General features: G+C 43.3%; 1 protein-coding gene and 1 non-coding gene across 3 annotated transcripts in view; both read right to left on the bottom strand.

Moving 5' to 3' along the window:
- The window catches only part of SNTB1 (syntrophin beta 1), a 234551-nt gene that overhangs the window by 48708 nt on the left and 173312 nt on the right, over positions 1–12531 (bottom strand). The window lies entirely within an intron of this gene.
- LOC128775396 (U6 spliceosomal RNA) lies at positions 504–608 on the bottom strand. The gene has a single exon (XR_008420120.1). It is a non-coding gene; the product is annotated as a U6 spliceosomal RNA (small nuclear RNA).

A 12531-nucleotide genomic window follows, 5' to 3' on the forward strand; every position in this document is an offset into this window, starting at 1 on the left:
ATTAATTATCCATTAGGGTCACTTGCAAAAGTACTAAGCATTTACTTAATGTTTCTAAAATAGGGATGAAAAGGTATTTTTAATGTTTATTTTTTTATTTTATTTATTTATCTTTTATGAAATTTATTGTCAAATTAGTTTCCATACAACACCCAGTGCTCATCCCAACAGGTGCTCTCCTCAATGCCCATCACCCACCCTCCGCTCCCTCCCACCCCCCATCAACCCTCAGTTTATTCTCAGTTTTTAAGAGTCTCTTATGATTTGGCTCCCTCCCTAACTTTTTTTTTCCTTCCCCTCCCCCATGGTCTTCTGTTAAGTTTCTCAGGATCCACCTAAGAGTGGAAACATATGGTATCTGTCTTTCTCTGTATGACTTATTTCACTTAGCACAACACTCTCCAGTTCCATCCACGTTGCTACAAAAGGCCAGATTTCATTCTTTCTCATTGCCACATAGTATTCCATTGTGTATGTAAACCACAATTTCTTTATCCATTCATAAAAATATGGAACGCTTCACGAATTTGCAGGTCATCCTTGCCCAAGGGCCACACTAATATTCTCTGTATCGTTCCAATTTCAGTATATGTGCTGCCGAAGTGAGCCTGGGATAAAAAGTTTTAAAGGACTGCATTTACTTGGATTTAATCATCTACAGTCTTTGCCACTCAGCAAGCTTGGAGTCTACCAAATATTTTTAAAACTTGGAATCTGCAAAATAATATGGTAATTCTTTTAATGGATGGATGGCTATCCATCCATTCATTCAACTACATAAGAAACGCTTACCCAATTCCTGCCGGGGTCAGGCTTCAGGGACTACAAAATGATTAAGACTTCACTCTTACATCTGAGGGATTCATAATCTCAATCACCTAAGAGTAGGTGACTGGAAGTGCTGGAAGAGGAAATGTTCTGGGAGTTCCAAGGAGGGAGACATTGATGCTCCCTCCTAAAAGGAGGGTTGTGATAGAGGAGAGGTCATTTGTCCTGAGTGGCAGCTGGGACTCTCCTAGTCACAGAAGAGGAGGAGGAAGGTACAAGAGGAAAGTAGTGGCACGGGCAAAGCTTAGGAACGGAAATAATACATCCAGAGAACGTTTGCCAGCTCTATGGGGCAAGTGTGTTGGTTGAAGAGGAAAACAGACATCATAGGAAAGAACAGCAGCGATGTGTGGCCACCCTTTAATCCCCACACCGAGGTGTATGAAACCACTAACAGTTTTTTACAAAACACGACTTCCTGAAACCTACATGCCATGCTTACATCACACCCATGGTCCAGGGTGTCTCCTCTTAAGCCAGGCAGTCATACAGTCATTGGTCCTCAGAAGACTTTTGGTGAGAGTTGTCTCTCCTGTGCCTGGACCGCAAAGACTAGGCCAACAGCTGAACCAGGGAACAAAATAACCCCTTCGATCCTGCACAGTAGACCTGGCCTCATTAGAACTGTTTCTGTATCTCCATTGCCTCCTGTTTTAGGTTCCGTGTCCTGGTTGTACTGCACGTGCATCCAGGAACCACCGTAAATGTTTTCCGTAACAAGGTCATGAATTCACGCCCTTTATAGGGTTGTGTCCCATGACTTTATCTGAGCCCTTGATTTTTTTTTTTTTTTTTTTTGCCATGTGGGGTGGCTGAAGAAGAAGGCTGGCAGAAGAAAGGTGGGGAAGGCATCCGTCAATCCACAGAATTGGCTGTGATGCTGACAGAGATGCTGGCCCTGTGGCAAGAATGTGATCTACATTGTTCTCGCTTCTCTCCCTTCTGATCCCTCACATCCCACTCTCTCTGTGTGCCTTTCTCAACTTGTAGCAGGAATCCCTTACTTCTTTCCAAGGCGGAGCTCAAGGCGCTAGCTCTACCCCATTAGCTACTTTTCACTAATGCTTCCCATGTTTAGCCAGTGCTTCCCACTCAGGCAACAACCTGGACTTTTGTGTGTCCCCCAAACTTGAAGCTCATTCCCTTTTGCTTTTCTTGGCCTCCTAGATAAAGATTGTTTTTTATAGACTGGCCCTAGCACTGACCCTCAAATTAAACCCTCATGCCTAGAGGCGCCTGGGTGGCTTAGTCAGTTAAGCATCAGGTCATGAGCCCTCAGTTTGAGGGTTCAAGCCCCGCATCGGGCTCTGTGTTGACAGCTCGGAGCCTGGAGCCTGCTTCAGATTCTGTGTACTCCTCTCTTTCTGCCCTTTCCCTGCTTGCGGTCTGTCTCCCTCTCTCAAAAATAAATAAACATTAAAAAAGAATTTGAAACGCTCATGCCCGTCTCAGCATTATTCTACTGGAATGAGCTGTATGTTTTCATTTAACTCTTCTCCTGTAGCTCCAACTTCGCTCTGTGGTAACACCCACATTTTACTGAATGAGTATTCCAGCACTAGATATAAAGAGTTTGCTTTGTAAGAATTTCTTTGAATTTTAATTTAAGCATATGGTACATTATCTCCTTGGTGGATCTGAGTATGTATTTTGCAATTGAGGCTATGGTTTCTTATAACTTCAGTGCGTTTAAGTTGCCTTAATAATAAGGATATATACATTTGTAAGTATTTACCAAACACCAGGCGTTACTTTATAAGCATTATCTTATTAAATCCTTAAACAATCCTGTGAGGTACGCAATTCCTATCCTCACTATAAAAGTCAGAGATCTTGAGGGGCTCCTGGGTGGCTCAGTCGGTTGAGCATCCGACTTCAGCTCAGGTCATGATCTCACAGTCTGTGAATTCGAGCCCCGTGTCAGGCTCTGTGCTGACAGCTCAGAGTCTGGAGCCTGCTTTGGATTCTGTGTCTCCCTCTCTCTCTGCCCCTCCCCTGCTCATGTTCTGTCTCTCTCTGTCTCAAAAATAAATAAAAAAACATTTAAAAAATTAAAAAAAAAAAGTCAGAGATCTTGAGTCCCATACCCAGTTTACACAACTATACTTTAGTGTTTGTTATGCCACAATACTCTCTTGTTTGTTACTGGTGGACACACAAAGGATGCTGGATCCCCAACATTTAGAATGCTTAGTATGGTCTAGGAAAGACCAAGTGGTAATACATTATGACAGGAAAATCCCTCCCTGAGGAAGAAGACCACAGTTAGAGAATAGTTTCCCTCTATGTTCTCCCTCATTGGAAGCAGAGGACCAGGAAGCTCATATTTCTGCTGAGTAGTTGCTCAAGACCAGATCACTGGACTCTAGGCCAGCTTCAGGGGCAAGAGGCCTGTGTTTAGAAGGCCCTCATGCTTGGTTTACATGCTTTCTAATGCTGTCTTGAAATTCTTAATAATTTTTGAACGAGGGGCCCCACGGTTTTACTTGGCGGTAGGTTTCAGAAATTGTGTGGCCAGTCCTGACCACTCTGTAAGCTCCGTAAACACAGCCACCGTCTGTTTCGTTCACTGTTGTAGCCCTAACACCCAGGACAAGTCTGGCACAGAGCAGGTGCTTTGTGTGTGTTTGTGTATCCAGTAGTCCCCCCTTATTTGCAGTTTCGCTCTCTGTGGCATCAGTTACCTGTGATCCACTGCAGTCCAGAAGCAGCTGGCTCTCCTTCTGAAGTGTTGTCAGAGGTCAAATAATAATAGTCTGACACTAGGTCACAGTGCCTGCGTCATGCCCCTTGCTTCATCTCATCACATGGGCATTTTCTCATCTCACGTCACAAGAAGAGGGACATAGTACCAGACAATAAGAGTACAGGACAATATGGTATTTTGAGAGAGAGAGAAACCATATTCACAGAACTTTTGTTCCAGAATAGTTATAATTGTTCTATTTTATTATTAGTTGCTGTTAATCCCTTACTATGCCTACATTTTTTTATTTTTATTTTTTTAATATAATTTATTATCAAGTTAGCTAACATACAGTGTATACAGCGTGCTCTTGGTTTCGGGGTTAGAGTCCTGTGATTCATCGCTTACATACAACACCCAGTGCTCATCCCAACAAACGCCCTTCTCAATGCCCCAGATATCATGTTATCACTCATGTGGAACTTGAGAAACTGTGCCTAATTTTTAAATTAAATGTTATCACAGGTATGTGTTTATAGGAAAAAACAGTTTCTATAGGGTTTGGTACTATCTGTAGTTTCAGGCATCTTAGGTGGGGGTTGTGGAACAGATCCCCCCATGGAAAAGGGGGGGACTACTGTGTGTGTGTGTGTGTGTGTGTGTGTGCGTGTGTGTGTGTGTTTAATTTAATGAAAGATTGGACTGAAGCAGAAGCCAATGAGCTACTCAAGAAAGTCCACATTTTTGGTAAGAAGTTCATATTGGATTGAAGGTGGGAGAGTCTAGAATGTTTAGGGAACCAGACAAGAGTCCTTGGCTTTTACCAAGACTATTAGACAGCAGGGCATTGGTCTCAAAGGGAGTGACCTGAGAGCTAGATCCCTGTAGCTTTCGGAGACGGGGTTTGGACTCTACTAAGTGGTTGAAACTGCCCTCACCACCATGAGTCACATACTTGTACTCATATTGCTTATTTGTACCCGTGTGTGTGTGTTCACCACACAGTGAATCACTTGTCTGTCTGTTTGCTTTCTGTCCCACTTCTTGCTCTTCTCTGCTGTGATGGTTAGTTTTATGTGTCAACACAGCAAGGTTATGCTATCCATCTACTCAATTAAACACTCATCAACGTGCTGCTGTGAAAGTATTTGTAGAAGTGGTTTAGGTCTATAATCAGTACTGTCCTCTGAGATGCCTCTGATGCTCAGCACATCGCAACCCCTCTTCCTCCCGCCCCTCCACGTGGACCCGACCTTACTCTCGCCAACACGCCCAAAACCACGAAGCACACCCTGAGGGCTCCAGTATGCCCTGCATTCCTTCCTAGTAAACCCCACACTACACCCACTAGGCCTAGCCTGCGAGTGTTCCCCATGATGGGAAAAAAGGAGATTATCCTTGGCAATCTGGGTGGGCCCCATCCAATCAGTTGAAAGGCCTTATCAGCAAGACTGAAGTTTCTCAGAGGAAGAAGAGGTCCACCCGTGGAGAGCAGCTTCAGGTCCAGCCCGCAACTCTCTTAGTGGTCCAGCCTGTCCTTCTCAGTGGTCTGTCTTATTGGTTTCAGATTTGCCAACCCCCACAATCACATAAGTCAGTTCCTTGAACTAAATCAATCTCTCTCTCTACCCCCACCCCCACCCTCCAGCCGCCGGCTTCAGGAATAGAGTAAACAGCTGTTCTCTGTGATACTCCTTCCAAAATCATCTGGAAAAATAGTTATCTACCTTGAACATAATAAAATCAGTTTACTATATACCACTCAGGGTCAAGCAATACTTGGTTGTTCAGAGAGGACTGAATATATGGAGCTGGTAACAAAGTCTTTGGAATAGCTGGACAGCCAAAGTGGGAATGAGGAATCAACCCTGGGGCAGCAGTCGTTTGAAGCTCTTCTGGTTGTCCAGCTGACGGGACCAAGAGAGAGTAGTGATGACAGCAGAGCTCAGGAGTGGGGAGCTTCTGAGGACCAGAACAGGTGGCAGAATCGTGGTAGGACAATAGGGAGCTTGGCCAATGGAAGAAGGGACTGGCAAGTAGGAGCTAGAACCAGACGAGGAACAGCTACTCCGGGAGACGGTTATCCAAAGAAGAAATACCTTGGCTATTCCATGTTCTCGCCCTCCAATTTCTACCTATGCCTCACATTGTTCTAATTTAAGTAGATAACAGTATCTACAGGAAAACTGAGAATCAAATGAAGTATCATATGAAAAGGAGGAAGCATGGTTAGCACTACATAGAGTATTAATAGGAGTACATGCGGTGAAGTGCACAGTTATTAACAGTGTACTCATTTTTTCTCTCTATCCGTATTAAGACCTGAGGATCAAAGACATACATGCTATTCTAGATAGACTTTCCAGAGAGGTGTAGCAACTCTGGGACCTCCTTGCTCTCCGCCAGGAAGGAATGTCTAAGGATAACGCTGGATCCTCTGCTGGCCCTGCAGGGCTCATCAGCTATGAAATGATATCACTGCCATAGCAGCATATCCTTAACCAAGTCTGATCCCTGCTACCCCTGTGCTAATCATGTGTTTCAACTGCACACGACAGCACTTCCGATTCCCTGGAATGGGTTGTCTGTGAGGCATTCTACTTCCTTACAGGAAGCATCTGCAGAGGAGAGCATCACACAGAAGGTACACCATAAACAGCCCGACACTCAGCATCATGGAGTCTGAAACACACTTCTGTCTAGGATTTTCCTGGGTCTCTGGATCATCAGTAAGTTTTGAAAATTAGCCAGTCCAAACTCAAGAACATCCTTCTTGTCTTTTCATCATTCGCTTCCCACAGTTTATTCCTTACAGCATCTTCTTATGTGCTTTTCATTTGCCAAACGCTGTTGGATTTAGTCCGTTGCATCTCCACCTTAGAGAATCGGTGACCTTTTTCATTATACTCACTTTTCCCCTCTATCCATCTTAAGCCCTGAGGATCAAAGGCATACATGCTATTCTAGACAGATTTGCCAGAGAGGCATAGCCACTCCGGGACCTCCTTGCTCTCTGCCAGGAAGGAATGTCTAAGAATAACTCTGGCTTTATACTCACAATGTGGGGAGTGTACGGTTTTGGGTAGAAAACACATTAACCATGACAACACGAAGGGCTATAGATGTATTGCAGCTGGTATCAACAATTGCTCTGTTTTAGGAGTCTGTAAATACACTCATCCTGACCTCTTTTGCCTCCTCATACAAGCCTCGCCTCCAACAAATTCTGGAGTCCTCTCCAGCCTCATCCCCCTGAGTGTCCTACACAGTCCTGTCGGCACTCTTTTCTCTCCCACCCCCACAGGAACTCAGTTCTCTTTACATCTGCATGGCGTGCAAAGAGGTGTGACTTAGGTTAAAGGAAGCGATTTCCTTAATAAGTAAACATGTGGTCTCAGTGGCTGCAAAGATCCATTCTCATTAAATTAAAATTGAAAAAGGGATCATCCTCTTGACAACGACGACGATGACAATGATGGTGATACAAGTAAAAAAAAAAAATACCCATAGACCACTTGAGTTTAGTTTTACTATTTTCTCATTAAGAGAATATTATGGAACAATCTCTTCCTACTGCTTCTATTACAACAGTCACTAATTATCTACAGTTGACCCACTCATAAGAAAAAACTAAGTCCCCTATAACACAGATTTTTTTTTAAGTGAGAAAAAAAGGCTGAAAGCTTTGCTAGAAAGCTACTCAGACAAAAAATAGAAACTGTCCTATGTCAGACTAAGAAGCTAAGAAATTTTGAAAAATCCATTCTCATTGGAACAGGACATCCCAACTGAATGAGGTGCTATGTATTCATTCATGGGACAGATGTCTCTGAGCACGTGATCTATGCCAAGCACCGTGTTAGGAACTGGGTACATCGTGACAAGCAGAACCAGACAGCATTCCCCAGAGGGAGCTTATAGACTGGAAGGGGGGATAGATGCTACACAAACCATCAAACAAACAATAAATATACAATTATAAATGGTGATAAATGCTGCCACTAAGAGGCTTACATAGAAGTTCTACTAAGTCAAGTCCACTTTTTCCTACTCTGGAAGCTTTGCTATTCTCCTGTTTTGTTTTGTTTTTAATTTTTACTTCAATAGTTGACATGCAATGTTGTATTGGTTTTACATTTACGAAGCTTTCCTATTCTTAATTCTGAAATTCCCTTTGCACTGACTGCCATTAGAGGCAAGTGTTAACATGGTCAATGAATTTGATGGGCACACCTGGAATAAAAGATGCACGGATGTTGCCAGCTTTCTGGATGTATTTTTGCAAACAGCAGATCCCTACAAATATGATCCTTCACCCACACCCTGTTCCCATGACTTTTTTGGGGGAGGGGATGTTTATACAGCTGTTAAAAAGAAAAAAGTCGGGGCGGGGGGGAGAAACAGCTTTTGGGACTCACTCAAACAAAACAAAACAAAACAAAACAAAAAACAAAACAAAACAGAGAATCCAACCAAAACAGATAACTCCTATCCTGCTTTGATTTTCTACTTTCTCAGGCTTTAAAAAATCAGTTCAGAGAGTTTTCATTCACAGGGTGGATAGTGACTGACGAGACCGATGAGGTTCAGCAAAGTTCTGTTGTGGCCCCAGGAATGACATTCAAATGATTTAACAACCGCACAGCCACCCATCGAAGCGGGAGCCATGGGAAGCAAGCTGTCGGTCCCACGCAGTATGCACCAGCCTAGGACCGGGCCTGGGAGGCAGCCTCGCCCTCTCCCATGGCACTTTTTTGGCCCTCCATCACGTTCCAGCACCCTTAGGTCTCACGACTGATTGCAGTATAACAAGGTCTTCCAGCCAATCAAACATTTATTGAGCACATCCTGTGTCACTGAGCCCCAGGAAGTGGGTAGGTAAGAAGACACAAGCCATCCTTGTCTTCATGGAACTTGAGTCAGTGGTCAAACAAATGATTGCAAATTGCGATCATGAACAAAGCGGATGATGATATAAAAGAGCAGAGTGAGGGAATGACTTCATTTTTTTTTTTAACATTTATTTGTTTATCTTTGAGAGACAGAGAGAGAGCATAAGCGGGAGATGGGCAGAGAGAGAAGGAGACACAGAATCCGAAGCAGGCTCCAGGCTCCGAGCTATCAGCACCAAGCCCAACGTGGAGCTTGAACTCACAAACCATGAGATCATGACCTGAGCTGAAGTCGGACACTCAACCGACTGAGCCACACAGGCGCCCCCGGAATGACTTCATTTACATAAACTCATTCTCACAAGGACTGTTAGGACTTAAAGGGTAAGTCTTGTATGAGGTATTTGCATCTTAAGAAGGGACAAACCACTAAGCCAAAGAAGTGAATCGTTAATGATGGGATTTCAGCCATAAAATGGCATAATGAGAAAATTATTTGGAGAGATGGCACATTGGACAGGGGTTTTTCCTAATCCCATAAATCACCTCATCTGGGAAACCATCCGGGGAGCCTATTTTTAAAGCTGGCCGAAATACACAAATACAAAAAAGTCCTTGTCTAGAAGGGGGGAAATACTGAACTGTTCCAGAGGTTCCCTCTTAGGATAAGATCAAGCAGGAAGGAAGGAAGTTCTTTCAATGTTAATTGTACTCAATTCTGTATTGTTTGAGTTTTTAATGAGCCTTTATTACTTTTTTTTAATGTTTATTTATTTTTGAGAGAGAGACAGAGCATGAGTGGGGGAGGGGAAGAGAGAGAAGGAGACACAGAGTCTTTTTTTAAATTAATTTTTTATTGTTTATTTTTGAGAAAGAGAGAGAGACAGAGTGCAAGTGGGGGAGGCGCAGAGAGAGAGGGAGACACAGAATCTAAAGCAGGCTCCAGGCTCTGCTGTCAGCACAGAGCCAGACGTGGGGCTTCAACTCACAAACCATAAGATCATGGCCTGAGCCGAAGTCAGACGCTTAACCGACTGAGCCACCCAGGTGTCCGAAGGAGACACAGAATCTGAAGGAAGCTCCACACTCTGAGCTGTCAGCACAGACCCCAACACAGGGCTTGAATTCACCTGATCTCACGAACTGCGAGATCATGACCTGAGTTAGAGTTGGATGTTTGACTGAGCCACCCAGGCGCCCCTGATCACCATTTTGACTGGTAAGCTCTTAATGAGGATGTACGTGATCAGCTAATTATGCAAAGCAAGAGTTTGGGAGCGCCACCAAGAAGGAAGCAGAGGCAGTTAATTTGCTCATGTCCACAGACTGGAAATGGTCCACTATCATCGTGCCGTATGTGTAGACAGAGGACACAGGGATGATCCCATCCTGCAGTCTCAAAGGCCTACGATCTGCAGAGGACTGAAGTCCTAAAAACGGCTGTGGTTCTGCTTATTTACATATGGTTCAAACTAAACTCAAGACTTCACTTCAAAACAGAATATATATAGTATGCTGAAGTAAAAAGAGTCTCTTGGTAGATTTCCCAAAGGTAAAATTCTTCATTAATTCTTCAAAGCTAAACCTTTATCTCTTTAGGAGAGCACTACTTTGCCGGTGCTTATAACTGCCCACTGGGTAAGCTGTCTGCACACAGCCTAAAACCACCATGTGCCTTGTACCATGTGCCTTTCCACTCCTCTCTGCTTCTCATGGCCTTATGTCATCCTTCCAGGGGAGAGTCTCCCTGATTCTCCAGGCTTATCTGGCCATTCTTCTCATTGGCTTTCTCAAACCCCGGGTTAATTCTCCATTCTCACCTTTTCATGTTTGCTCATAACAGAACCCCCATCTGTAAGGCTCTCCTCCAATTTTTACTGCACCAAGCTTTTACCCACCCCTTAATGTCCGTGCACCTCCTCTAAAATACCCCTGTCTGCTTGTCATTAGCTGCAGAATCACTTGGTATGCATTTACTCTCTGCCAAGGACCCAACTGGGTACAGTGGATACAACAGTGAAGACAAAGCAGGTCCCTACCTCCAGGAGCTTAGTGTCCAGTGAGGGAGATAAGAATAAAAAAGGGAAGTTGACAGGGGCACCTGGGTGGCTCAGTCAGTTAAGCATCCGACTGCGGCTCAGGTCACGATCTCGAGGTTCAAGCCCTGCATCAGGCTCTGTGCTGACGGCTCAGAGCCTGGAGCCTGCTTTGGATTGTGTCTCCCTCTCTCTCTGCCCCTTCCCTACTCACGCTCTCTCTCTCTCTCTCTCTCTCTCAAACGTTAAATAAACGTTAAAAAAATTTTTTTAAAAAGTCGACAAATAATTCAAATTGTGATAGGTACTATATTAGTTTCCTATGGGTACTGTAACAGGTTACCACAACTTGGTGGCTTAAAACAACAGAAATCCATTTTCTTACAGCTCTGGAGGCTACAAGTCTGAAACTAGTGACATTGGCCAAAGTCAAGGTGCCCACAGATCTCTACTCCTTCCAGAGGCTCTAGAGGAGAACTTTTTCTTTGCCTTTCTAGGCAAAGCTGTATCCACAGCTGTATTTGTTGTCGTTGTTGTTGTTTTTGCATTCCTTGGCTCAAGGGTCCCCTTTCTCCAACTTCAAAGCCAGAGAACACAGGATCTTCTCTCCCTGAATGCGTTCCCCTGCTTCTGTGTGAAGTTTCTCTCTGCCTCCCTCTTATAAAGGTAAGAGGGATTGTGATTATACGGAGGGTCCACCAGGATAATCTAGGACTACCTCACAGCATGATCCTTAATCGCTTATTCTGCGATTACAGATTCAAAGACCCCTTTTTTCACAGAAGATAAGGTTCACAGGTTCCAGGACTTAAGACCTGGCTCTACCTGGAGGCCATTACTCAGGTTATCACAGAGCCTCTGCAGAAAACAAGCAGGATGGGAAGACAGGGCACTGCCTCTAAATGAGGTGGCCAGGGAAGGTGAATGCCATGAGGGAACTTTAAGTCAAGAATTAAAGAATGAGAACAAGTCTTGGTCTTTGATTTTTCATCAGTGTCCATCTCAAAATATAAATGTGCATTTAAAAAGTTCATCAGAATTCTATGTAAATAATTTATAATAATGGTGAGCCGCAGAACTGTGTCCTTTCCATCTCAGGAGAATCTAGCTTATTACCCTTTGAAATGGTCAGGTGGACCAGATGACAATATGTGCATATGCAGATTTGTTTTTTGTATGCTTCTGAAGCTAATTGCTGGTTGATGCTTTGGCTAAAAACCCTGATTCTCTATTTATGTATGCCTCACTTCAAAACAAGTTTGGAGAATTAAATAACAATTTTGACAATGATAAAAGCCTTGATAAGGATATAGACCATTGGTCAATTCACTAAACATTCAGAGTAGCCATTCAACTGTCAGGAAAATCCACTTCTATTCATTTGTTCCAAATTATTGGATATTAGCCAATTGAGCCTTGAAATCTATAATTTAAAGAATTGTTAAGGGTTTGTGGTTATTTTGCAAATGTCAAAGATGTGTTTTACTAGTAAAAAATAGAAGATTGGTAAGAACTGTTGTTTCTTTTCTTTTTTAATAATAGATGCTTCTCTTTAAATATTAAATGATTTTCTTGTCTTAGCAAAAGTAACAGCTATTGAAGAAGATGTTTGGAGTGCTGATAATGTTCTCTTTCTTGATCTAGACTCAAGTTACATGACCATGTTCACTTTGTTAAAATTCATCAAGCTGTACTGATAACATACGTACATTTGCATGTATGATATTTATTAAAATTAAAAGATAGCAATTCATTTATTGCTGGAAAAATCAGAAAATGCACTAAAGCAACAAGAAGTACATAAAAACCACCATTATTTCCTGAAAATTTTAGTTGGAACATTTCAATTCACCCATTCTTTTTTTTTTTTTTCAACTTTTTTTTTTTTTAATTTTTTTTTATTTTTGGGACAGAGAGAGACAGAGCATGAACGGGGGAGGGGCAGAGAGAGAGGGAGACACAGAATCGGAAACAGGCTCCAGGCTCCGAGCCATCAGCCCAGAGCCTGACGCGGGGCTCGAACTCACAGACCGCGAGATCGTGACCTGGTTGAAGTCGGACGCTTAACCGACTGCGCCACCCAGGCGCC

This window comes from Panthera pardus, unplaced genomic scaffold (genome assembly GCF_024362965.1).
Source record: "Panthera pardus isolate Hobbes unplaced genomic scaffold, ASM2436296v1 HiC_scaffold_7, whole genome shotgun sequence".
NCBI classification, from domain to species: domain Eukaryota; kingdom Metazoa; phylum Chordata; class Mammalia; order Carnivora; family Felidae; genus Panthera; species Panthera pardus.